Source organism: Rattus norvegicus, chromosome 1, assembly GCF_021556685.1.
Source record: "Rattus norvegicus strain SHRSP/BbbUtx chromosome 1, alternate assembly SHRSP_T2T, whole genome shotgun sequence".
Classification (NCBI taxonomy): Eukaryota; Metazoa; Chordata; class Mammalia; order Rodentia; family Muridae; genus Rattus; species Rattus norvegicus.
Genome location: NC_141534.1, coordinates 269,225,499 through 269,253,018, shown reverse-complemented (window position 1 = coordinate 269,253,018; position 27,520 = coordinate 269,225,499). Strand labels below are relative to the sequence as shown.

Here is a 27,520-nt window from a genome sequence, read left to right as displayed (position 1 = left end):
GAGTAGATGATAAAATAGGGCAGCGGGACTTTTATTTTTAGTTGATTATTCTATGCAGTATTTATATTTCTTTTATCAGGTATATATTTTACTACCCAGGATCACAAAACGAACAACTGAGAACTGCTGTCTCAGGAGCAAAGCAGTCCCAGGCTCAGAGTTCACATCTCTAGGATGCTTTGAGTCATCAAAACTTGCTGGGAACCAAGTGACAGCCAGGACACGGGAGCCAGAATGGTGAGGACAGAGAAAGGTCCAGGCCTGGGACCTTGGGATGCAGGAACAAGCTTCGTGCTGTAATTTTCATTTGAATGCACAATAACCTGTTTTTTGTGAAACTGTGGTGTTAAGATTACCATAGTCACTAACCTCAGTGAATTATACACCCACACCGTTGGTAACTTCTTCCTGTGGTGATTCTGGGTCCAGCATGTGACTTGCTTAAGCCAATAGGACAGCATCAAGCATGATCCACAGAACTTGAAGAGTGCTTGTGTACTGAGGCTGGTCTTTTCAAAATATTGCCTCCCTTTGAGGAATCACGTGACCCAGTTGACAGCTGCCACCAACCTGCTGACGTGTGAGGACATGTTAGCCCCCAAAAGAAATGCCGGACCAATGAGTTCTGGAGCATAAACAGCAGGAGAAACCCTAATCCAGCCCCTAACCACAGACTCCCAAGCAAGTAAACAGTGGTGGTTTACTGTGCAGCAATAGACAACTGGTCAACCACATCCAATGCCTCTTGTTACCCTTGCATCCAGGACCCTGCCTTGTGTGTAATTGGTGACCAGTAAATGAGTCTTTCTATATCATCTGTTTAAGGAGACACAGAAAAGAGAATGAAAACTAGTCTGGAATGGCTAGATCTGGACCCCAGCACACTGCAGTTCAGGCTACGCACTTAATCTCTCCGTACTCTATTTTATTTCCAGACTGGAGATTTCATAGATGTAGTTGGTCTAGGTGAGAACAGATACTGGGTGCCACTTTCCTCTAACTGCATCATGAGGTCAGAAAGATGTCTTCAGTCTTCAAAGGGAAGAGATTTAACCCAGTCTCCACCTGCATTCCAGTCCTTCTGTCTGGTGAGATGACTTGAAGGCTTTAGGGAGAAGTCTGAGACATTTCAGTAGCCCCCGGCTCCTGGGCTAAGTTCCTTTCCTGGGAATCATTCCTCCCAATCAGCACAAACCACCAGGCTGTGCTAGCATGAAGCATTGGCAGAGCATCCCAGCGATGACCCGTGAACCATCTCACAGAATGGAAAGAGGAGAAGGAACACTCTGTGCGGCAAACCGCATCAGAATTTCTTGAGAATCTTAAGATATTTGTCTTTGACTCCAAGAGTGACTTGTCTGTTGGCTGTGGGTTTTACAGGTTATGGCCAATTATGTAAATAGTTTGTGAATGATTTTATGACTGATAAATATAATTAAAAAGTGGAACGAGTAGACTGTGTGTTAACTAGAGGCTTTTTCTCAGAATGATTTATTCAATGAGTCATATTGTTCTTATCTCTCCTCCATGGAGAGAGCATTCTGGCTGCTGTTCTGTTGCCAGGCTCCTCCGAAAAGCATTGCCCTCTTTGCACCAGAGAGGCACCATGTGCATGGAGCTGCCTTGACCTCAGAGGAAGGTCAGCCCCTTTCCTTCCTCCTGCAGCCTCTCCCACAGAGGAGGAAGCAACACTGTCTTGGACATTTTATTTTGCAGGTACTGCTTCTAAAAACTCCTTCATCAGCCACTGCTCCATCAAGGTCAAAGCCCTGGGGACATTTTTCTGCTGAGTGGCATCCCAGATGCTGTGCCTTCCCTTTGGGGCTTCCCAAGGCTGCCATCTGGGTACATGCCGTTGGATAGCTTGAGGCTTTTGAGTCACGTGGGGACATGAATGGATGGCAAAGGCATGACCTTACAGGCTCTCCATGTACAACGGTCTCACAGAGTCACCCCTGCTCCACATAATCCCCAGCCATCATCAGCAACCAGTCAGTCAAAAATCAACCATGGCTGCCTGTTCGGAATGGTTCAGCGGGGTAGCAAAGAAGCATCACTTGGAGTCTCTGGTAGAGTGCACGAACTATTTACATATTAAATAAACCAAGGTTGAATCAACAAGGATAGGAGGGTAGGACGCAAAGCAAACGCTGACAGAAGCAAATCAGCCCAAATATGTTTCAGGATGGAGTTGGGAGCATCCTGGATCGTTTAGCTCTAGGCCCAAATATGGAGAACCAGGAGGCATGATGGCGGGTGGAGAGGTCTCATTGTTGAACACGGCACCATGGATGTATATGCTCAGCTGGGAGAAGCACAAGCTGCAAACAGACCTTGAGCCCTTGTTGATTAGTATCTGTAGTAACTAGAAGACGGTGGGTGCTGTGGAACGGAGCAGAGAGTCATGGGTGTGAAACCAGAGCCTCCTCACCAGGGAAGACGGACATGCACATACAGCAAGTGAAAGCCAGGACAACCCCAGCCATTAGAGGTGTCAGAAGTTTCCCTCCTGTCCTTTCTGGCTCTTGTATCCTGCCCACCTCGGTACAGTGATGGACAATGTCCTCAATGTCTCCTACGTTAAAACTCACCTGGGGATGGCCTGGGGAGATGGCTCTGCAGGTTAAGGTGCTGCCACCAAAACCAAAGGACCTGAGTTTTGTGTCTGAAATCCACATGGGGGAAGGGAAGAGCCAATTCTTACAAGTTAAGTCGTCTTCTGACCTCCACACTCATACCGTGGTATGTGCTCCCTCCCTCTGTAGACACTCAAGTTATTTTAATCAGACAGTCCTGATCTGGGGAGATAGCTGAATCGATGAGTTAGTGCCCAAGAATGAAGACCCAATTTAGATCCTCAGCACCTACATTAGAAACCAGACACAGTGGCACACTAGACTAGACTCAGAGCTGGGGAGGTAAGGACCACAGGATCCTCGGGGACCTTCTGGCCAGCCAGTCTAGGTGAATCAGTAAGGTCCAGGTTCAGTGAGACACCCTGTCTGCAGAAATAAGAAGGTTTGAAGAAGACACCTGAGGCAGGTCTCTGAGACTTACACGTTTGTATGTGAGCACCTTCACACGTGCATGTACAGAACACACACACACACACACACACACACACACACACACACACACACACACATCAACAAAACAAGACAAACCCCACTGCCTTGCCCTGAGGTCGTCCATCTTATCTTCTCTGCTTCTCTCTAAACTTCAGTAGTGGAGGATCAGGATAGGGTGAGCACACAGAGCAAGGAAGATCTCTACGTAGCACCGTGGACAACGGTGGTCTGCAGAGTCAACTTGGACTGTGAGAGTTTATCAGAGGGACCGAGACGGACAAATCCGAAATAAGCCACCCACCAGATCTGAAATCGAAGCTACTGTTTGTATTACTTGTTGGCTAGTAAGCCATCTTTTCAGGACCCTTTATAAGTAAAGGAATAGAGTGATATCCCTGACAGTGCTCCTACTTCACAAGGCTGACTCTCTAAGACAGGTTATTGGTTACCTTTGCAGTCTTCTGAGCAAAAAACCGAGCTGTGTGAGGGGTGTGTGTGTGTGTGTGTGTGTGTCTGGTGTGTGGTGCGTGTGGTGTGTGTGTATGTGCATGTGTGTGTGGTATGTGTATGTGCATGTGTGTGTGGTGTATGTCTGTGGTGTGCATGTCTGTGGTATGTGTGTATGTGTATGTGCATATATGTGTGGTGTGTATGTGTGTGTGTGGTATGTGTGTATGTGTGTGTGTCTGATGTGTGTGGTGTGTGTGTATGTGCATGTGTGTGTGGTGTATGTCTATGGTGTGCATGTCTGTGGTATGTGTGTATGTGTATGTGCATATATGTGTGGTGTGTATGTGTGTGTCTGGTGTGTGGTGTGTGTGGTGTGTGTGTATGTGCATGTGTGTGTGGTGTGTGTATGTGCATGTGTGTGTGGTGTATGTCTATGGTGTGCATGTCTGTGGTATGTGTGTATGTATATGTGCATGTATGTGTGGTGTGTATGTGTGTGTGGTATGTGTGTATGTGTGTGTGTGGTGTCTGTATATGGTGTGTGTATGTGTGTGTATGGTGTCTGTATATGTGTGTGTCTATGGTGTGTGTGGTGTATGTGGAATATGTCTGTGGTGTGTATGTCTGCTTGTGTGTGTTACATGTTACTGTGGAAGTCAGAACAGGATGCTGCATGCCTTCCTCTGTTCTTCCTCATCTCTTTTCCTTGATGTGGGCTCTTTCACTGAATTGGGAGCCGGAAGCTCTCATCCCTTTTGGCTAGGCTGATGGGAGAGCAAGCTATCTGGATCTGCACGTCTCTCTCTGCCCAGCCATTGCTGGGTGTACAGACATACATACTCGAGCTTGGTTCTTGATGTGTGATCTGAACATACAGACTCAGATTTTCATGCTTGTAGAACAATCTTTCTTATCCAGTGGACTGTCTCTCTTGCCCAATGAATGTTTTAGAAAGAGGACTTCAGTGTGAAGTCAGACAGAACTCAGATGAGGGTAGAAAGATGAGCTGAGGGCAGTTCTGGTCATTATATCTCAACTTTACTATTGATTTCTCAAAGGCTTATGTCAAAATGTCAGGAAGGAAGGAAGGCACAAAGTTCTCAACCTTGGTGTGACAGCTTCATCTTGAGTCAAATTAACTTCCTGACTTATTGAGTAATCAAAAACCACAACACTGAAACCAGCACTAAAAATACCACAGCAGCGACAAAAACACACTGAGTGCGTCTGTCCCATCCGTGTTCTTTGATGAGAGCAGTTAAGTCGTGAATCACTGATAGAATTCCTGTAGCTATGTCCTGCACACTATTGCTCAAGAGTTTTAGGAGAGTCGGGGAGTTCCGTTGCGCTCTCTCTCTCTCTCTCTCTCTCTCTCTCTCTCTCTCTCCCTCTCTCTCTCCCTCTCCCTCTTTCCCTCTCCTCTACCCTTCTCTCTCTGTCTCTGTCTCTCTCTGTCTCTGTCTCTCTCTCCCTCTCCCCACTCCCCTCCACTCCCCTCCCTTTCCCCTCCCCTCCTCCCTCTCCCTCTTCCTCTCTCCCTCTCTCTCTCCTCCCCTCTCTCTCTGTCTCTCTGTCTCTGTCTCTCCCTCTCCCTCCCTCCCTTTCCCCTTCCCTCCCCTACCCCCCTCTCTCTTTCTCTCTCTCTCCCCCCCCTCAGTCTCACTCTCTTTCTCTGTCTCTGTAGAGCTGAGAACACTGACCTCCCCCCATCCTTTTCAGTTGCTCTGTGCCATGACATTTCACCCCGAGTTGCAGCAGAATTCTCAACAGAATTCTCACAGTGACAGTTCCCTCTGTCTTAAAATGCTTTGTATGGAGAGAGAATCCCGGGGAAGCTTGTGAATGAGCAACCCCTCTCCAGGTCGCTGGTTTGCAGTTGGCCACAGAATGGAAAGGGTAATCTCACCTGGCTACCTTAGGTGACTAGGGCTGCCAGAACTGTGGCTGAGGTGGTGAGGAGGAGATGAACTTTCTCACCAGTCATACTCCAGTTAGCTTGCAATGCTAATTAGAGAAGCACTGGGTTGTGGGTGACTGGCCTGACCGTGATGCTATGTGGCAGGTTCTGCCCAGTGACAATCACAGGTGGTGTGAGAAGCCAGCCAGCAAGTCTCAGCTCACAGAGGGGCAAGCAGGGTAGTCTGGATGAGTCAGTTTGACCCTAGTGAAGGGAGAGGTAAGTAGGGCCACAACCTTGCTGAGGCATCCCGTGTGGGTCTCGGCCACTTCAGAGCTCTGCATCTGTCTTTTGTGGGTCTCCCCTTTCTGCCTTGATTTCTCCACAGATCCAGTGAGTGAGCAGAAAGCAGATCTGGAGGAGGAGGGTGAGGGCAGCAACAGCACTTGTGGGTGGGGCTTGAGGACCTGTTACTTCTTCGACTTCATGACTGCACAGCCCCAGGACTTGGTGGGTGAACCGAGTGTGAACTGTGGGCCCAGTCACAGTAAGCACTACACACCCACTTTTTCCTCATGGCTAATGTGTGGCCTGTGACCAAGGCTGCCCCAGAGGGCATACTGCTGCTGTCATTAGTCAACAGGGAGATAGCTGCAGGAGTTGGAGGAAAGCATTTAAGATGCTGCACTAGAATTCTGCCCCTCTGCTGCATGCACGAGACATTGCATGTGCTGTGCCAAGGCATTGGTCGGCAGTGGGCTACAGATTTTGAAAGATGTCATCTACCGCTGAAAGATTGAGAATCACTCGACAGAGCATTTAGGGCTTCCTGTGGGGGGGGGCGCGTCAGTGTGAGGGGGGTGACCCTGCAAGGAGTCGGGAGTCCAGACTCATGAACCACCAGCTGACTGATGACTCAGTGGTTACAGGTGACAAGATGGACTCTAGAAGCACAGGAGCCATAGCCTGAGCATCTTCTCTGTCTATCACAGCCTCTGGCTGAGAGGAGCAGTCATGCAGCTGTCCTGTCCTTGAGTGAAGCTTTTCTTTGCACAACTGACAAATATAATGAGAATGTTTCTGGGCGGTATTTGGCTTTTGTCAGAAAGTGGTTACTTGTCTTTTCTGCCTCCTTGTGTGCACACCTACACCGAGTGTGCATATGTGTTGTGTGCATGTGTGTGTTGTGTGTGTGCATGAGTGTGTGTGTGTGCGCATGAGTGTGTGTGTGCATGAGTATGTGTGTGCATGAGTGTGTGTGTGTGCATGAGTGTGTGTGCATGAGTGTGTGTGCAAGAGTGTGTGTGCATGAGTGTGTGTATGTGCATGAGTGTGTGTGTGTGCATATGTGTTGTGTGCACGTGTGTGTTGCGTGTGTGTGCATGAGTGTGTGTGTGTGTGTGCACATGAGTGTGTGTGTGATCTTCCTCAGTCACTCTCCGTCTTATTATGGAGACAGGGTCTCTAATTGAACCTGGTGCTTGCCAGTTCAGCTAGATCGGTGAGCCAGTGAGCCCCCAAATCTGCCTGTCCCCACTTCCCCAGAGCCTGGATTACAGGCATGCTCCACCAGCTTCTAGCTTTTAAATGGATTCTGGCGATTTGAACTCAAATCCTCACACTTGTATGCTAAACACTTTACCAGCCTCTCCCTGCCCTTTCTACGTCCATTCTGCAGGTAAGCTTCTGGGTACCATAAACCCGCTCTGTTTCTGCACTGCGCTAAACAGAAATCTTAAGATGAGTTACAAGCAGTCTTTAAATGGAGTCATGGTCTTCCCAGAGGGACCACATCTGTCTGTCGATTGCTTCTTCAAACTTATTTCTGGTGTTTAGAGGCTCCGGGTCTTACATCCATATAGGCCTAGGTGCACCCAAGGTGGCTCAGGAATGATTTCCTTGTGTTGCTGGATAGCAGAATGGCAGTCACAGGTACTTGGGAGGTAAAGTTCGTGAGAGCCCCAAGCAGCCACAGCAACTGGTTTGTTCTCTTTGTCTCTTACTCTACAGTGGAAGACCGAGATGCCGAGGCCTGCCGGGGGTGGCCTCTTGAGTAAAGGGTTTTCAGGGAGTTATGATGCAAGCAGAACTAGCTTTGGGCTCATCAGTGATCCAAGGACTCTGCCCAGGAAAGCCTCAAGGAGCTGGCATTTACTCACAGATGCGGCAGGCAAATACCCAAGCTGGCACTACCCAGACATGTGCTGAGGCTTAGAGAACTGTCCCTAGAGTCGTTTTTATTACTCCTTTGTTTCTGAGATTATAATATGAGTACATCATTGTCTCCTTCCCTGACCTCCATCCAAGCCTCCCGTGTACCTTTCCCCGTTCACTGCTGCATGCCTATACGTACAGACACACGTGTTAAGTACAGCCTGTACAGTGTTACTTGCTTGTGTGTCCTCAGGGCCGAGTTAGAACCTAGGCCCATTTCCTCTATTTCATACAGATGTGTTATCTATCACACGGAGCCTGTGTGACCTTCACGCCGGCGTCTGCTTTGAATTCTCCCGACAACCCTCTAGCACCTTGATGAGTAGCAGAAGTGTCGGGGCAGGTAATTCCATAGCGGTGGCGAAGGCTGTTCCTCACTCTATGAGGTGGGCAGAACCACTCATCACCTCTGACCCCCCAGAAGCCAGTAGGACACACCCAATGGAGACACCAAGATACCTCTAGACTTGGCGCATTTCCCCCGGAGAGCACTGGTGAGCTGGCTCAGTATAGTTGAGACAGAGTTAAACACTTACCAGTTCAATAAAAATATGCCCAATCTCCTGCAAGATAAGACGTAAACTAAAGCAGCAGTGAGATTCAGCTCTACGCAGACTAACGTGGCTAAACACTTTCAAGAAGACAATGCCAAGTGCTGGCAAGTACATCCAGAGAAGCAACTCTCACACAACTGCTGGAGGGAACACAAAATAGGACAATGGCTTTAGAAAATCGTTTGGCAAAGCGTTTTCCTTAAAACGTGAAACCAAACATTCGCTTATCATGGGCCAGCAGTTGCATAATTAGGGCTGGGAGTCACTCCTAAATGTGTATACAAAGGAAGAAGTAGGCTCACACATAAACCTGGACATGGGTGCTTGGAGCTTCTCTCTTCGTAGCTGCCAAAACTGTAGACACCACCCAGATATCCTTCCACGCGTGTGTGGGTAAACATGCTTTGGTACGTTAACTCAGAGCAGAAAGCAATCTCCTGTAGTGGATGTGGCTCTCAGGTGCTTGGCAGGAAGCGAGAGTCCACAGCCATTGGATGTGCAAGTAACTGTGCTTCTGTGACATCCAGGAAAAGGCACGCCGTGTGAACAGGAGGCAGACCTCGGCTTGCCAAGGATCAGAGGTGAAGGGCAAGAGTCACCCGCAAAGATCACAGAGGGATTGGCGAGCACTGGAACCTCAACATTTTTATTCTAATTGTGGCTATATGACAGGTGCTTTTGTGAGACGCCCAGGACGGTATCCTTACACAGACTGAGCTTCCTCGTACCTGACAGACGTATATCTATTTAAGGATAGTAAACAAGTATTGATGTGGACAGAATAAGTGAGAATGGCTCATCTAAAACTAACATAGTCTCTAGCCTTTTCCAAACTAAATAAGTACTGCTTTTAAAAGTCAGCCAATGGGAAGCCAAAAGGTAAGATTCATTTGCTTTCTGGTGCCCCAAACACTTATTTAACATCCCCACACATTCCAAAGGGCCCCGAGGGGTGGGGGTGGGTTGGGGTAGGGGGTGGGGAAGGCTTCTCTCTGCAAGTAGACCCCACCTTTATCAAGAACCATTAACTGATTAAACACATCTTTCATAGGCACCTCTGTATTCTCTGCCCACCTTGGTTTCCTGAAAGATTTGTTTGTTTGTTTGTTTGTTTTTGGTGACTAGCATATGCAGGCCATCCACAGACAGGGTCTGGTCTCTCAGTAAACCTCAGAGCGTTCAGCTCTGAGAAAGTTCTGCGAATGAGAGTTTTAATTGATGAGTTTGCTCATCTGCAGATCATAAGAGTGTAGCTGCAGGCCTTACCAGGTTCTTGGCTGGGCTGCAAGCTCCTGGTAACTGTCTCTACACCTGTCAGTGCTGAGGTTACAGACCTCTCCCAGGTTCTCATATAGATGTCAGGGATCTGAACTCAGGTTCTTAAGTTCATGGAAGCTGTACTCTTACGAAAGCACCTCCCCGACAACTTCCTGTTACATAAATATGCACATCCTGTTGTCACGGCCATTAGGATGCCTCTGGGACAGGATGTGGCTATCTATGTATGGAGGCATTCCCAAAGAAATGGCATTTAAAGGCTTCGTGGTGATAGTCACAATGGAAACAATGCATGCTCCAGTCCTTACTAGCTACGTGGACTTTTCGAGAAGCCAGATTGGGAAGAGGGAAGGAGAACGACTACCCAGCATTCCCCTCTCTCACCTCAGCGTGAGAAAGTTATGCAAATGAGGAAGCAGGAATTATAACTGGTGAGCTTCTTCTTCTGCCAATCATAAGAGGATGGCTACAGGCTTTTCCGAGCCATCTCTAGGGCTGAGGCCCCACCTCCCAAGAGGGAATTTTAACTTCTATGGAGAGACCGAGCTGCCAAGAATAATGATTTTAGGTGTGAGATTAAGTCCTCTCCCAGAAAACTGTCTTCAAGGTTAAGAGGTTGTTCTGGAGCTGATTCAAGAACTTGACTGACAGACAAGACAGAGGCAGGCGGAGCTCCCTAGGGCACGAATGGTATCTGACCCTCCCCCTTGTTTGAAATTCTTTCCCTTTATTGTTTCTATTTAAGCTTTCGATGATGAAAATGAGAAGTGGTTAGTAAAATGAATTATAACAACAGAGGGAGCAATCAAAGGTTACATAGGAGGAATAATTACACTGAGCCCCAAGCCTGTGGGAGAAAGCCTATAATCCCGACTTTTTGGGAAACTGAGACAAGACCATAAAAAATCCAAGGTCTCTCTGGGGCTACACAGTGCATTCCAGAGTAGTGAGACCAATCCAATCGATAACCAATCAATCAATCAATCAATAGAGGTTTGGGATGGAGTTCAGTGATAGAATGCTTGCCAAGCATGTGTGCACTGGTTCAATCTACAGTGTGTGAGTGTGTGTGTGTGTGTGTGTGTGTGAGTGTGTGTGTGTGTGAGTGTGTGTGTGAGTGTGTGTGTATGTGTATGTGTTTGTATGCATGTGTGTGTGTGTGTGAGTGTGTGTGTATGTGTGTGTGTATGTGTCTGTATGCATGTGTTTGTATGCATGTGTGTGTGAGTGTGTGTGAGTGTGTGTGTATGTATGTATGCATATGTGTGTGTATGTGTGTGTGAGAGTGTGTGTGTGTGTGTGTGTGTGTTATAAAGAACTATATAAAGCAAGTTGGCACTACTCCTGGCAGAGGGCTTGCTCAAAGGGGATTCAAGAGTCCCTTCTCTTTGGTTTTAGCTGCCCCTGGGGATCAGGAGTGCTCTCTTCCGTGTCTTCCAACTCCTCCATTAAAATGGAGTCAAAGTCAAGCAAAATCTGAACTGTCCAGCAGCCAGCCCCACAACCCAAAGGAAGGGTAGATAGGGCAACAGTCCCAGAAGCTGTCATCTGGGGCGGGAGCTCAGCATCACCACAGAAGCATTGACTTTGCAGACTGAGTCTCACCTGTGGCCTCGTCAGAAAGTCAGAATGGAGCAGGTGGAGGAGGGCATGAGGGAATCGGCCATTAGATAGAAAGGAATCGGCCATTAGATGCCCCTAGGAAACTGAGTTTGAAGCCAGTGCAAACGCTTAGCTCACCTGGGTCCCTTGTAGTTTAATTCAACAAAGGTCAAGTGCATGAGGACTGACGACTTGCCTCCCTCCAAAGCAGCTTGTTCCAGCTCTCCCTCAGTTTGAAGATGACAAAGTGGCAATGCCGGAACTCAAACTTGCAGGTCCTTGGTGTCCGCATGACCAACAGGAAGGCTGGAAGGACAGTGGCTTCAAAGAAAAGTGTTTTGGAAATTATGCAAATGCATATTTTTACATAGTGGATTACGAAAGCCTCTAAAAAACAAACTGGAATTTACATCACAGACCCTGAGACTCCAAAAAGTTGTTATGGTCTGGTAAGTCAACTCCTGTTTGCCAGCACGAGGTCTTTAAAAAAAAAAAAAAAACACTGTCTTGCAATGAAGTCATGAAAGAGTGAACAGAAACCACGGAAAAACAAAGTCAGCGTGGCCTCCCCCTAGGCCACTGTTCCACGTGACCTGTGTGTGGCGGGAGAGCTTGTCCGGGTGACGGAAGGAACAGAAAACTGAAGCCCAACACCAGTAACCTAACACTCCACACAGGGAAAGCAGCTGCACTTGGTTTTCCCTACTTGAACAACATTCATGGGATGGATTCCCTTCTAGAATGAGAAAGAAAGGCTTGCTCTTCACCATGAAAGCAAGTCTGTTCAAATCAAGTAATGCCTGGAAGTCAACCAAAAGCCCGCTGATTGCAATTTAAAACAAAAAAATGTGTCTTTTAATTTGATAAATCAGAGACCCTTGTGATTCTCTGTGAGCTGAGCTATGCATTTTTAATTTCTCCATCTCACCCATAATTCTTCAAACTTTAATCTTTCGACATCAGGAATGTTTGCCCTCGGGGAGGCATCCTGCCTTCTAAAATGCAGTTTTCAAAAGCTGGTTGCCAAGGGCACTTTGGGATCGCAAAAGCCACTGCTAAGAAATTGTGGTTGGAAATAAGGAGGCTGGGAAAATGTCTTAGTAGACAGAGTGACTGCTTTGAATACATGAGTTCGAATCCCAGCATCTGGGTAAATGCTAAACGGACGTGGCAGCCACACTGTAATTCCAAAGCTTGAAGGACACACAGGGGATCCCTAGAGCAAGATTGCCAGCTTGATTTGTGTGTGAATTCATGAATTCAGCAGTGATTGAGGAAGGCTCACATTATCTATGTCAAGCCTCGATACGTACGTGTGCAGTCATGCAAACGCAAAAATGTATACAACACAGGTGCACAGAAAAATAGATGAATAAATGGACAGATGGATGGGTGGATGGGTGGGTGGGTGGGTGGGTGGATGGATGGATGGCCGGATGGGTGGATGGATGGGTAGACGGATGGATGGACAGACAGACAAGTAATAGGGGCTGGGTGAGTGATCCCAGGGCGACAACATGAGCACTTCAGTGAATAAACTGCCTCTGCCGGTCCCCGTACACACTCTATGTCTCTAGCTGTGCATAAGGTCTGGGAAGACAGACTGGCTCTGGGGAGCTGTGTGCGATGAGATCTTGGCCCTGATTTGACCTAGCCTATGTCAGGCCTTCGCCGCGTATCACATCTCTCTCTCTCCCACTTCAGTCTGCAGCCTGGTCCTAGACTCTGAACTTTCTTGTCACTGAGCAGATGGGAGCTTTCCCGCTGGTGAGACCTTACCCCGTGTTCCAGACACTCATGCTATAAGACTACACTCCTCTTGCTATCCCCCTGCTGTACTCTGCTGGGTTTCTTCTCTTCCTTCATTTGCCATCAGCCCCGAAGCCTCTACAGCAGGATTTTGCGCCTCTGTGTCCTTCTCTGTCATTTCTAGCTCCTGCCTTCATGCTGGGCTTGTTGCTCTTCCAGCGCCGTGATTGGCATCGTCCTATTTCACGGGTGGCTGGCACAGCAACTTTTTGGTTCTGCATCTATTTAAAGTGAAACTACAAATGCTGGCTGGGCTTTCCACGAGTGTAGACTTTTCTAGAAAGAACAGAGAAATACAGATATAGATCACTATAGCTATTGGGTGACCAAAAATAAATCAGTTTCTAGTTCTCCACACTGAAGATCTATTCCAATCTCCCTCTTGAAACGGACATTTTGTCCCAGTTCCTTCTTGGGTTTGTGAAGATATTCTAGCAGCGTGCTGTGTGGACTCTGGAATTCAGCTGGCTGGATTCAACCTTTACCCAGTGCCCTTAGATGGAGTCTGGGATGGTTCGTGTTGTCATTCTGACAGACTCGACAATCACTTGGGAGATGCACCTCTGGATATGCCTAAGGGCGGGGGTTGGGGTGGGGTAGGGTGGTTATCTTGGCTGTATTAATTTTGGTGAGGTGACCATCTGGTGGTCGGGACTCCTTGGAGCATCCTGAGTGCAGAGAGCCAACTAGTCACTAGTATGCATGCATTTCCCTCTAACTCCTGGGAATGCAAAAATGGCCAAGTCCCTCAAGCTCCCGCTACCGAGACTTCCCTATCTGTCATGGGAATGTATGAATAGGAGTCAGAATACGCCTGTTCTCCCTGGAGTGGCTTCTGTCAGAGCATTTTGCCACAACAAAAAGATACAAAACTAAGATAGAGTTAGGATTTTATTTGTCAATCCCAGGGATCTACCACTAAACCACATCCTTAGCTCCGAGGGTAGGAATTTTAGTCTTTACTCTTCTTCCCTTGTAGAATCCACCTCCACCACCCAGGCAGATGAGACAGTGCTAGGCCCAGCTGTTTCAGGGGGATGAAGTACAGAAGCACGAAGGGTCTGACTCCAGAGCTTCATCACGGCCACTCAGGGAAACAGGCTTCTTTAGAGGTGACTGGACAAAGTGTGGGCTCGGACTGTGTGGGTGACCATTAAAGCCATCCAACGCTGAGATTCTATGAATATAAATTGTTTTCTAGAAAGAAATTAATGTGTCAAGTTAAATTTGTACCCATTTATATAGAGACACCAGACTTGACAGAAGTTCTAGCTCGTTTACTGACTTGTTTAAAAAAAAAAAAAAAGAAAGAACAGGTCTTGTAGGGACAGGGTTGGACGGCTGCTCGGAAAAAGTTATCTGGAGCCCTGCAGCTGAGGGAGGAATGCAGAGACGCCATGTGCTCCTTGCCCGCCCGCCCGCCAGTCCAAAGCACCGGCCTCCCCTCATCAAAGTCTGAGGCTGGCTGTGAGGTTTATGAGCATTCTCTCTAGAAGCTTGGGGATTCTTTCTGTGGACTGCAGACTCCCAGTAGAGGCATTTCAAGGGAGAGGAGGGTTCCAAACTCCAAGCCCTCAGAACAGTGTCATCCCAGAGATGCACGTGTGAAATAAGGTCTGAGTAAGGGTTGGGTGTGTGACGGGAAGATACCTTTTATTCACAAACGAAATTACTTGGAGCTAAAACGGCCCAGTTTCTTATTATGCTTCAAAGACAGTAGAAGGAGGAGAAGAGGAGGAGGAGGAGGAAGAGGAGGAGGAGGAGGAAGAGGAGGAGGAGGAGGAGGAGGAGGAAGAGAAAAGAAAGAAAATGCAGAGTTGTGTGTGTTGGTTTGAGTCAGATGTCCCCCATAGTCTTGGACATTTGGACGTTTGGTTCTCAATTGGTGGTGCTGTCTGGGTAGGTTTAGGAGGTGTGTCCTTGCTGGAGAAGAGGGCAGGCTTTGAGACTTCTTTTTTGTTTTGTTTTGTCTTCAAATGCCAGAGACTTATGGGGGACATGCCATTCAAATCACCACAGGTGACTTCCCTTACTTGCCTGTCACTTGAGGTCACACAGTGAGCCTGAAACTTACTGATTCAATTAGGCTGGCTAACCAATGCTCTCCAAGGATCCCCCTGTCTCTATCCCCATGTATTCCCCCAGGGATGAGGTTCAGCCTTTTTGTGTGAATTCTTGAAATCTGATCGAAGATTCTCTTCCTTACACAGTAGGCATTTTATTGGCTGAGCCATCCACCCAGGCCTGGAAAACACTGACTTTTAACAGAGCATCTAGTAACTCAAAGTTGTTTGTATCAGATACATAATTGCATGAGAAAAATGTCATCAGTGGAACCATGCTCCTCATTGCTGGACACCTTGTTACATTGTTGTCTTGGGTTGTTTGAGATGCGTCCAGGTTGCAATTCTTGGGGGCTGCATCCACATTTTAGTAGGTGGTACAGGCACCTGGGTAGACTTTAGCAAACACCCAGCCATCAGCCTGTCACAGATGCTTTCAAGTCACTTCTGAGTGGCTGGCCATTGGTAGGGCTCTCTCCCTTCCCCCAGATGTGGAATCTGGCACATGAAGCATTGCTATTTAAAGGCCTTCTGCTCCGTTGAACTCAATCGTCTGCCATGTCCTGGTGTTCTGTGAATATGGGATTCTGAGTTTCTCCAAATCAGGGTTGGGGGTGGATCCTTTAGGATTGGGGGTACCTGCTCCAAAGAAAGGCAAATAGAGTTCTGAAGCCCAGAGCATCACGGTTACATGAGAACTCAATCTGGGACGATAGCACCTTGGATCTTCTATCTTTTATATCCTGAGTCTTAACTGTTACCCAGTGTGTCTTTGGAGGGTGTTGGGTACCAGGGACAGGTGTGGAACATTTTGTAACCTTTGACCTACTGGAAAAAGCCCAAGCTGTCAGAGCTATCTGACCAAGAGTGGTTTGCAGCAGATAGCCAGGTGGGGGCGCTGCTGAGAGGGTGGTCTGCCTTCAGTCCCTGAGAAGGGCAGTCTGAGGTGATGCGCAGGAAACAGAGGCATCTCAGAACAGAGGCTAAGAAGTGGGCCCAGCAGGAAGGCTCTGAGAAGGCCCAGCCCTCTCCCAACTCTTTATTTGGGGCATGTTGTTTGACCTTTCTAAACCTGTTTCCTCATTCCCAAAATGTGGTAGCACAGAATTTATCTCCGTGTTCTCTTCCCTCGGGTGCTGGAATGCACCAGGGCAGTCAGTGAGGAGCTATGGAAAGCAAGAAGAGCTAGCCATTGTTTTAGAGCAGTCTCCCTCTGAGGTATGTCTCAGTCCTGAGACAGTGTTCTGTATTTCTCATCCCAATGTCCAGAGAAGTCTGGAGTTCTTCTAGGGTACGGACAAGAGCAGGGTACCCACAGAGACAAAGCATCCTGAAGGCTAGATGAACTGATTCTGTGAAGGGCACCAGCCCTCCTTGCTAGAACTGGCCACAGACCGCAGCCTTCTTCCTAAGATGAACTTCAGTAATGAATTCAGATGTAATTAACATCTCCCACTGTGGCTTCTCCTTTGTTTCCGGCTTTTTTGCTGTCTAATGACTACATGTCTAGGACCCTATTTTTAACAAACGTTTACAACCTGACAGATGACAGCTCTTAGGTTATAATTGTTCGTTAAAAATAGGACTCTCAACAGGTAGCTGTTAAAAGAGGAGGGAAGCCAACTTAATAGGGAAGGTTGCCTGACAAGCAGTGCTGAGCGGTCTGGAAACCCGGCGGCGGCGTTACAGCGAGGCCCAGAAAACGCCAGGTCAACACTGCGCTCTCAATCAAGGGAACCAAAGGCTGTAAGTTATGCAACAGGCAGACATGGCGTGGCCGTGCCAAGAATCTGCTTCAAGCTGCCTTCACCCTGTTCTCACAACGAGTGACCTTCTTGGAAGTGGGTGAATTCGCCTGCTATTCCTGGCAGCAGTCTCTGTTCTCAGGCTCTCGACTCTACCAGTTGCACTTCTGAAGTAAGAAACTCGCTGTCTGCCTGATACCAGGTCCCGAGTGCCAGATGCATACTTTCAGTGGCGGAGAGCAAGGTCCTGCACCAGTTGGGCATATGAGGACAGCACGTCCAGCCTAAAGAATGAAAACTTCCCCATAGCTACTGGACAGCTTCTTACCTGGTGTGCGTCTGGGGCTGATTCAATAGCAACTAGAGTCTGCTTTTTCTTGCATATTAATCAGCATTTGAATTCGATATAAAGAAGGATCTCTAAGACCGATGTCTTCTGATGCTAGAAGAGATGCCATTGTTTTGTGAACAGCCATAGAAAAACTGTATTAAATCACTCCCTTCCCTCAACTCCTGCCTTACTTTCTGCTGCTTTCCTTAATGTTCCCAGGAAGCTCCCAACATGCACTACTCTGCAGGGTCAAGCTAGCTACTCTGACAGGGCCAAGAAGACACTGCCCCTGACTTTAGCCCCACTCTGAGACACAAAGCTACTTCCCTATCTGTTTAGCAGCCTTCTCTACTGGCACACACAGTTCAGACCCACGGCCTGGAGCCACAAAACAGGCCACCTGCCACACATTGGGAGTGCATGATGCACCGGAAACCCAACTTGTTCATTCTCTACCCTACGACTTTTGGGGACTCTCTTCCTCACAGAGTGAAGTCCAAGGTCTCGATAAGATACGAAACCTCTTCCCCACCCTGACCTTTGCCTCTTTGTAAGGAAACCTTATGGTAATGCCATTCAGATTTTCCGGTGTCTTCAAAATACATCCTGCTCTTTTGAGTTGTCTGCTCCTGGGCTGGGAACACCCTTCTTTCCTCCTGGCAGAAACCAGCCAGCACCCAAGATCCGGCTCACTGTGGATGCATGTGGGTGATGGTTTCTCCGCCTGTCCCAACTAGCTTTCTCTTGATCTCTTTAGGTTCCTACAGTAAATGGGGTGCAATCAGACAGAGTTAGAATTTTACCTCCTTTTCCTCCACCTCCTCTTCCCCTTCTGTTCCTCTGCCTCCCCCCCCTCCTCCTCCTCCTCTAGGACTCAGTGTCCCTGGTGTCAAGGTTGGTATCCCTGTGCTTCCCTTCCTGAATGCAGGCCTTGGCATTCAGTTAGAATTTAATAATTTCTTTTCTTGCTAGGAACATACCAATTAGTTGAAAGCCATTGGTAGTTAAAACCACACAAAAGTGGAAAGGGGAAAAAAAAGCAAAAGAAGAAAATCTAAGAGGGGGTGTAGTTCAGCCATCACCCCCTCTATGTTGAGATTTCTGGATATAGAATTTCCCAAACCCCTACTGACTGGAAACAGAGACCATTTCTCCCTCACTCTCTGTCAGGAGCCATTTCTGAAGAGAAAGGGGGCCAAGGAGGTTTTGTTTCCTGTATTAGGACAGTTGTAACCCTAAGAACTGTCCAAAACGGGAATTACTTATAGCACTCTCTTGTAGCGGGGGTAGCCTGCCATTTGTACTTGGGTAATTCTCAAGGTCAGAAAGCTGCTCAGGACAGACAGCTAAATACTGAAAGGGAAACAAAATCTTGACCTCTGGTCAGAGAATGAGTCTGAAATGGAGTGGGTCATTTCACCAAGCAGCACCCGAGGGTGTTGGAAACGGGAGGGAGCAGGAGGCCAGCAGCCAAGTATGAGAATGTAGGTCCAATCACGCTCAGATCATCAAACTAAACAATGTGAAAACTTCTGGTCCCAGAACTCTGTCCATAGGTCACTTGTGACCAGCCTCTCCCTTCCGATCCCACGTCTGTCCTCTGAGGTCAGACTCAGGACTCCAGTGAAAGCTGATTCCCCAGCATCCTGGGAGCCCCTGCTCTCACCATCCTGGAAGGTAATCCAGAATTGGAAATAAATGGGAAAAAAATTTCTTCAGAACGGAGAAGAGACTTAGAAATTTCTACTGTAGCTAAGTTAAGTTGCCAGTGCTGGAAGAAGGGGAGACTTGTTTAACAGTGGGCGGTGGGAGCATCTGGTCTGCAAGGTAGAAGACTTCGTCCTAGATCTGGAAGCCATTGTAGAGGGACATGCTGATTTTCTGTCATGTTTCAGCAGGACTCTATATCCCCGGGACTGGATAAACTCTCTTGGACTATGTGCTTGACTGATGACTCGTCTCTGTGAGCGCTGATCTCTACCAAATGTTATTCACAATGTTTCAGGGGCCCCTCCTTCCGCCAAGGGATGATTGTGGACCGATACATAACTGGCAGTTGGCTTTAGAACATACGTTCTGCCCAGTGATTTATCCAAGACAACAGGCGAACAGCTTGCTCTGTACACAGCACTTTACCTGTCCAGACTTGCTTTAGGACCCTGCTCCGTGTAGTCAACCAACCCTACAGTGTTAGGTTACAAAGTTGCCAATTTAGTCAGTTCCACTTTGAGAGACCTGCCTGGGATGGTGTGCCCATGCTGACAACCCCTAAATAACCCTTTCCCTTCGCCCCCGTCTCAGACTGCTGTCTCTCCCTGTGATTTGACTTTGCAGCACCGAGTGGTCTGGTGAAGTTTGAGGGAGTTGCACACTGGGTGTTTTCAGCCTTGCTTTCCTGCTGTGAATGCAGGCCCCGAGAGCCTGTCTCGTACTCAGTAGACTGGCAGGACCATACTGGAATTTCCATGTCTGCTCGCTCTCCAGGACTGACTTACTGCACACAGAAGCTGAACTTCCTTGTCTGCAACCAGAGAGGATTGCGTTAGCGCCTTGAGTCTTAAATTCTGCCTTGCTCAAACTCTGCTAAAAACCAACTGAGAGAGGGGTGTGGTAGCACACTCCTGTAATTTCAGCTCTTGGGAGGATTAGGAGTTCAAGGCCAAGCCTCAGCTACAAGGCTGGTTAGAGAGTGGGAAGCCAGTCCAGGCGACATGAGACCCTGTCTGAATGAGAGAAAGAAAATAAGACAAAACAAATAAATAACAATTAAACAAGTGTAACCATGGCTGGAGCCATCCTTTTCTTTCCTTCTCTCTCTTGTTAAAATGAAATTTTGTTTTACTAAGATTTTGGTTTTTTTTTTGTTTTTTTTTTTTTTTGGTTCTTTTTTTCGGAGCTGGGCACCGAACCCATTGTTTTTTTTTTTTTTAAATAAAACCCAAGTAGAGCACAGGGTTCTATCAGATTTACGCATGTGTATGTGTGTGAGTGTGTGTGTGTGCATGTGTGTGTGTTTGTGTATGTGTGTGTGTATGTGTGTGCATGTGTATGTGTGTGCGCATGTGCATGTGTGTGTGTTTGTGTGTGTGCATGTGTGTGTTTGTGTATGTGTGTGCGCATGTGCATGTGTGTGTGTTTGTGTGTGTGCATGTGTGTGTTTGTGTATGTGTGTGTGCATGTGTGTGTGTATGTGTTTGCATGCGAGTGTGTGTGTGTGTGTGTGTGTGTGTGTGTGCCTGTGTGTTAAACAGGTAACAAAGCTGGTGATTTCAGCCATGTGCTTATGTGCAGTTTGGTGCACCCTTAAAGCTTGTGCTGTTCTCTTTGTTATCTGGTTCCACTATACTTTCAGCACCCCAAAAGTAAACGCCATGTCCATGAGGTAGTTGCTGGTCTCTTCTCCTCCTAGTTCCTGGCAACCCCTAGCCTATATTCTGTATGTGTGAATGTTCCTGTACTGGTATGTTCATGCGTCGTTATGCTGTCTTGGTCAATGGGGACGGCACACGTGATGGTGAAGCTGTAAGACCGCTTTGCCCAATGACTCAGCCATCTGAGAGCACGAGATTCTACCTACGGTGTTCGCACAGGTGTGAGATTGCCCACAGACACATTTCAGGATGCATTCCAATCACTTCGGACTTTTGGGTAAATGGAACAGTTTTTCAGGTTGTATTCTTCAGATATGTATGTATGTATGTATGTATGTATGTATGTATGTATGCATGTATGTGAGTGTGTGTGTATGTATGTATGTATGTATGTTTCTCCAGTGTTTATGCAGATGCATTTTAGAGCGTCTTCCTCCAGCGCTGTCCACTTTGGTTTTTTTGTTTAAGACAAACAGCAGTGAGCTCCGGAGGTCTGTAATTGACCACTCCTTACCCAAGCCACGCCTCTGCCACCGAGTCCAGCTTTTTACACGAATGCTGGGCCTGTGCAGCGGGCGTTTTTCCCATGGAGCCATCTCCCCCATGACATCTTTTTCTTACTACGTAACAGCGAAAGAGCCAAATACAATCATTACCATGATGGAGAGTTGCTCCACTGGCAGGGAGAAGAGGTCCTCAAAGGTGACAATAAGAAGGGAAATCTTCCAGAAGCCTTGGCCACTTGACCTAGGAGGAGCTGTCCATCACTGCCCCTGGCTCCTGGAGGAGGCAGCCAGAACCCAAAGAATGCACAGCCCGCCAAGAAGATTTTGAGGTGGGGGAGGAGCCAGGCAACTGGAGAGTGTCTGTTGATGAGTGTGGCCGGCAGCTAGAGGAAGGCATGTGATGGAGGAAGCCCCGGTTGGGGTCCCTCTCGGGGTCCCTCTTGCACAGTGTTAGCTTTCCTTCTGTATCTTCAGAGAAACTGTAAGAGACTGCCGGACTCAGTCACTGCTCAATGTTCCCAGCCAAGAAGTCTGATGTCAACGTGGCAACAGCTCCAGCCTTCCTGTGGGCTCCCCAGGTGCTGCTGCTGGTGGGGCCTCTTTTTGATTCTTGGACCGGAAGGGATGCTCTCCTGAACAGGCAGGAGAGAACAGGACGGGAAATATACTACTCCACACTCAGAGTTCTCTCCCGTGGGACTCCTCAAAATGTCAAAGAGAAGAAATTCTGTGTCCAGTGCTATCAAATCTAAATCACGATGTGATGCCAGGGACTAATGTAAATCTTCATGCTTCCCGGTGACAGCTCAACGCTTAAAAGTCCCTACCGCATAATTTCCTTTCCCAGTGAATGTCACACTGAAAATTGGTGCTTTGACGAAGTCACTGGCTGGAAACTGCCTTTCTCTTAGGGGGTTCCTTGTCTTCTTTCCCCTCTGTTTTGTATGATGGTGGGGCATGGAAATGCAAAAGGGAAAACTAAAAATCCCTGTCGTTGCCTTTCCTTTCTGCAACCTTTAAGGCGAAGATAAAGGGCCACAGTGAGTTCAGAAATATTTACTTTGTGGATATTGCGTTGAAGATCTCAGGCTGAGGTAAATGTCGTAGAAGCTACTGACGCTTATGATCCCAGTCAGTCTGAGGTAGGGAGATGAAGGTGCTCTCTGCGGATGGCTGGGAGGTCTTTCCAAATGTGGCAAACATCTGAGGTAGGAATTGGGGGTGGGGCACTTGAAAGATACTGTTTCACATGCAAATGTGTGTCTCTTTTCGAAGTAGGGATTATAACTTGTTTTTGTTGTTTTTAGTCTTGAAGGGTTTGGTAATTCAAGAACAAGAAAATTCTTCGTTTTTAAGAGCTGTTTGACATTACAGTGATGTGTGTGTGTGTGTGTGTGTGTGTGTGTATGTATGTGTATATGTATGTGTGTGTTTGTGTGTGTAAACCAGAAGTAAATAGTAAATAACAGGTGTCTTTCTCGGTTCCATTTATTTATTTAATCTATATATTTATTATTATATTTAATCTATCTATTTATTTATAGGCAGGCTCTTATTACATAGCCATTCTAGCCTAGAATTCTAGGCCAGGTCAGTGAGCCTTGAACTCCTGACTGCTGGGTTTAAAGGCATGCACCACCACACCCAGTCTCCCACTTAGGCTTTGAGACAGGGTTTCTCACTGAACCTGGAGCTCACGGATCACGTAGACTGGCTGACCAGTGAGCCCCAGGGTCATCCTGCCTCCACGTCCTTGGTGCTAGATTCCAGACTCATGCGACCATGCTTGGATCAAACTCAGGGCCCCTTGCTTGCACAGCAAGCACTCTCCTGATTACGTATACTTGAATCCCCAACAACCACTGCCTTTAAAGGTGTTTTCCATCTGGGTCTATAGAACTGACCCTGTTGTAACAGTTGAGGTGATTGTCCTGCTGACAGGGTCAGTGCAGGCAAATGGAAGACTGGCCACATGATACACGGACGTCTGTTGCTCCCAAATCCATTTCTCTCATTGCTATGATGCCCTCACCACGGAAGTCTGCTCTAGGCCTCAGTCTTAGTTATTTTTAAATCTTTCTTGTTTGGGTTCATTGGTAGAGCATTTGCCTAATATGTGTAAGGCTCTAAGTTAAAAACCAGCAACCCACACAGACATGCACACACACACACACACACACACACACACACACACTGACATAAGCACACATGCACCAGTGTGCGCACACACATGCACATGTGTGCTTGCATACACACACCTAAGCCTCTCCTCATGGTACTTATTGAATGCTACCAGTAGATGAGCTGGCAGGCCACAGGTGATAGGTGTAAAACCGCTTTGTCAGCTTCCCTCATGAGCAGGAGATGCTCCAGAAAGGAACATGCCTGAACCCAGGTCTACAGCCTTGTACGCCAAATTCCCCAGGTCAAGAAAGTGCTCAGGATGGAGTTTTCCGTAACTCACTGGCAGTCAATGTGACCTTACCCGAACTCATTGGGCAGCAAAATCTGCCTTGAACTGGCGTGGGGCTATTTATAGCCATTATTTATCTACTTGGCATGAGTAATCACACATTCACAGTGGAGACACTAATGTTTGATTATAGGATCCTGACCTGGACCTTACTTAGTGTAGCATGTAATGTCTTTATATTACAATTTATCTTCTGAAAATTAAAAACAATCTAAATTCCAAGACACATACATACGGCCCCTTGGGGCTTTGGATAAGAGTTTGCGGCCCTGTTCCATCAGTTTGTCTACACACACACACACACACACACACACACACACACACACACAGTGCATCAGCTCTCTCTCTCACACACACACACATACACACACACACACACACTCGTGTGTGCTTGTGTACGTTAGCGTCTATTTATGTGGGCAAGTCTAAGTTTGATATTTTCTGTATATGAGTGTGGTGTGTTTGGTTCCTCTTAAAGAGGAACAGAATCTTTCTTATCTTTCAGATTGAGCTGGCAGCTGCCCCTGGGTTTTGATAAATGAACTTTCACAGTCCTCATTCACCAGTGCTTCCAAAGTAGAGGTTGGAGAAACAGAAGAATGAACGCAGGTGGTTATCAGGGGAAGGGGGAGGGAGGAGGCCAGAAAGGTCAGGGGACCAGATGTTAAGGTATAGGAAGAAGTTCTAGATGACCGACTGGGAGACACTGTCCCCACAACATACTGCACGTGTCAACATTGCTATAAAGTTAATATTAAATGTTTATATCACAAATAGAGGGGTGAGTTGAGAGTTTTCACCAAGGTACCTGAGTTCAATTCCAGCACTCACAACAGGTGGCTCACAACTGCCTGCAACTCCAGCTCTGGGCGATCTGATACCTTCTTCTGTCTCCATGAACACACACACATGTGATGTGCACACATATACACACATACACGCATATACACTCTTTCTCACACTCACCCAGTTTCTCACACATACTAATACACACACTCACACACACTTTCTCACACACTCATATACACACTCTCACACACTCACAGACACTTTCTCATACAGACTCTCACACACACTCACACACACACTCTTACACACACTCACACACTTATACATAAATGAAAGTAATGAAACAAATCTTTTTTTTTAAAAAGGAGAGTTATATGTGGAAATGGATTTGTTAATTAAATCATTAATATGTAATACATAGATAGGTATATAGATATATTATAGGTATATGTGTATCTTACATTATACTAGTGAGTATATAAAAGTATTATGTCAGTTAAATAACAAGAGCAACAGAAGACAGTACTTGTCTGATTTTAAGACCACCCATCTAGGGGTTGGAGAGTTACTCAGAAGTTGAAAAGCTGCTCTTTCAGGGGACCCAGGTTCAATCCCCAGCACCAGGGCAATTCACAACCATCTTTTAACTCCAGATCCAGGGGATCTGATACCCTCTTGTGACCTCCACTCTCATGTACATGGTGCATTTATGCACGTAGGCAAAATGCTCATACATGTAAAATGAAGATAAATAGAATGACTGTCTACAAGGCCAGCACATAACTAGAAAAATAAGAGAATAAATACTGTAAGTTGATCTGTGATACAGCAAAATATCAATCTAGTAGTATCTTGGTTGGAAACAAAAAAAAAATCCAACTTGTAATTTACTCCACACATTTCAGACTTGGCTCTGATTAAAATCTACACTATGTTACACTGAGCCCAGTTCCTTAGTCCCATCACAAAATTCACCATTTTCCTTCTCTGGACAAGCATGGCTCTCCTCTTAGACTGGCCTTTTGTGGCTGCACCTGGATGGCCCGCCCTACAGAGCGTGCTGCTTTCAGAGGCGGAGCCTGCTAAGCTGCTCCACATACTTTGGGTGATGAACATCCGCTTTCAAATGCATCCCATAAGCAAATTAGAGAAACAAAGGTTTCTATGTGGGCTAGACACATACGTGTTATGTTTCAGGAAAGGCCACTGTTAAATGAAGGAGGAGTGACACTCTCTAGGATAGTGAGATGGATCGTGTCAAACACCGGGTGCCCAGAATGTAGAGAGAACCAGGAGGCTGTCCACAGGAAATACATTCTTCTCAGAGTAGCCGGCAGGCTGTAAAATCCCTCCCTGATCCAAGGCTTCCATTAACTCGGAAATAATGGCTAAGAGCAGAGGGAGGAGGCTCTTGTAAAGAGAAGGCCAGGTCAACAAGACATGGCTGTGACCCGCAGAGGCATTTGGCTTCTACAAAGAAACAATGTTTCTGTTGGGGAGTGAGGTAGAAAGAGAGTGGGCATCTGGGCGCCAAAACAGGGATACAAAGTCAACATGCCTTATCCAGAGGAGAAAGGAGTATGGGGCTGAAAGGCAAGAGGCTCCCGGAATTTCAGGGAACCAGATTGTTAAGAGCCTTGTCATTATAAGTACCTTTCCTAGGTATAGAAAGAAGGCAAGGAATGGCCTTGTGGCTTCTACACTAAATTATTGAAGTGGTCTTCTGATTTTGTAAATCAATTTCGGAAACGGATGCAGAGGAATGTGATCACATCAAATAGGTCTGATGGTTTAAGGCGGAGAGTTTGCAAATGTCACACAGCCGTGTTCAGTCATACCCTGCACTGCTCCTTCCTGCCCAGTCTGCAGCTCTATAGTGAGTATCTTGTGAACAAGAACTCAGGAAACATGATGCCGTTCGATTGACCCTGCAACCCAGCTAGCCACTTCTGCATATGTACCCCAGATGATCAAGTCAGCTTGGCATGAGATACATGTATACCCATATTCTTAATGGCATTACTTCCAAAATCCAAGTCTCGGAATCAGTTTGTCAATAGATGAGTGAAAAACATGTGAGATGCGCATATACACATATGTACATGTATGCACACATGTACATGTATGTGTGCATACACACACAATGCAATTCTATGCAGCCAGAAGCCAAGTTATATTATTTTGCAAGAAAATGGACAGAACCAGAAAAATCAGCCAGATTTACAAAGGTAAGTATCGAGTTTTCAGCCACGTGAAATTTACATTAAAGGGGGGGGGCTGGAAAGATGGCTCAGTGGTTAAGAGCTCTGACTGCTGCTCTTACAGAGGTCCTGAGTTCAATTACCAGCAACCACATGGTGGCTCACAACCATCTGGAATGGGATCTGATGCCCTCTTCTGGTGTGTGAAGACAGCTACAATGTACTCATAATACACAAAATAAATAAATACTTCTTAAAAAAACAAACAAACTGAAAGTTGTACTGGTAAAGCTATAACCCTGAAAAGAGAAGTATGCATGTATGAAAACCACGTTGGAATAAAACTCTTTACCCACTAATATATGCTAATGAAAGATAAATTTATAATGTTTAAAATGAATATGCATTGCTGGGGGCTTACAGATATATAAAGTACAGAACAAAGAGCAACACATAAGTCTTAATGCTTTCTCAGAAGGCGTGTGACGTTCCCTTGAGCAGCTGAGGGCTCCGTGTAAGATCTTTCTCTTCTCTCACTCTCTAGCTCCCTCTCTCACTCCTCCCCCCTCTTTCTGCCTCTCCCTCTCCCCTTCCCTCTGTCCCTTCCCTTTTTCTCTCTCTTTAATGAAACAATGGTTAGAAATCTGTTACAAGACTGAGGGGACAAACAAATGCTGAGAGAGCTGTGCTGTGATGTCTGTTTTCTGTATATACTGTTATCTATTATCTGCTATCTATTATGTAGATCTTATATAAAGATATATACAATTTATCTGTAATGCTTATGTTGCTATGTCTTGCAGCAAAAGCATGCAGAAATAAAAATCTAAAACAGAAATGTGTACCTCTCCCAGACATGATCTTCGTTTGCCTAAGGCCTTGGACAAACTTTCTGAAATCACAAGCTTTGAACCCTCAGGGCATGACCTTTGGGCATAACCTGATCCTTGGCCTTATGCACCCAGAAACCTGCTTGGTACAGTTGCATTTCCCTGAGTTGGCCCTAAAATGAAAATATAAAAATAACTATTGGATTTTATATTTCGCACAGTGAGAATACCGAATAGGTTCAGAATTATTACTTTGAAGATTAAGGGAGAAGTCATAGTCACCCGTCGTGTCACTGATGGCTAATCTTTGGAAGATATTGCTGGTCATAAATTGCTGTT

At 46.7% G+C, this 27,520-nt stretch overlaps 1 long non-coding RNA gene across 3 annotated transcripts in view; it reads right to left on the bottom strand.

The window, feature by feature from the left end:
* LOC148007941 (uncharacterized) overlaps positions 1-27,520 on the bottom strand; it is a 34,042-nt gene continuing 6,522 nt past the window's right edge. For 2 of the 3 annotated variants that reach the window (XR_015648312.1, XR_015648314.1), the window contains 2 exons: positions 17,009-17,122; positions 13,751-14,069 (listed from right to left, as the gene is read on the bottom strand). This is a non-coding gene — a long non-coding RNA (uncharacterized LOC148007941). Of the gene's footprint in view, positions 2,383-11,201; positions 11,385-13,750; positions 14,070-17,008; positions 17,123-27,520 lie in introns of those variants that run through there. The other variant, XR_015648313.1, reaches the window with a different exon arrangement.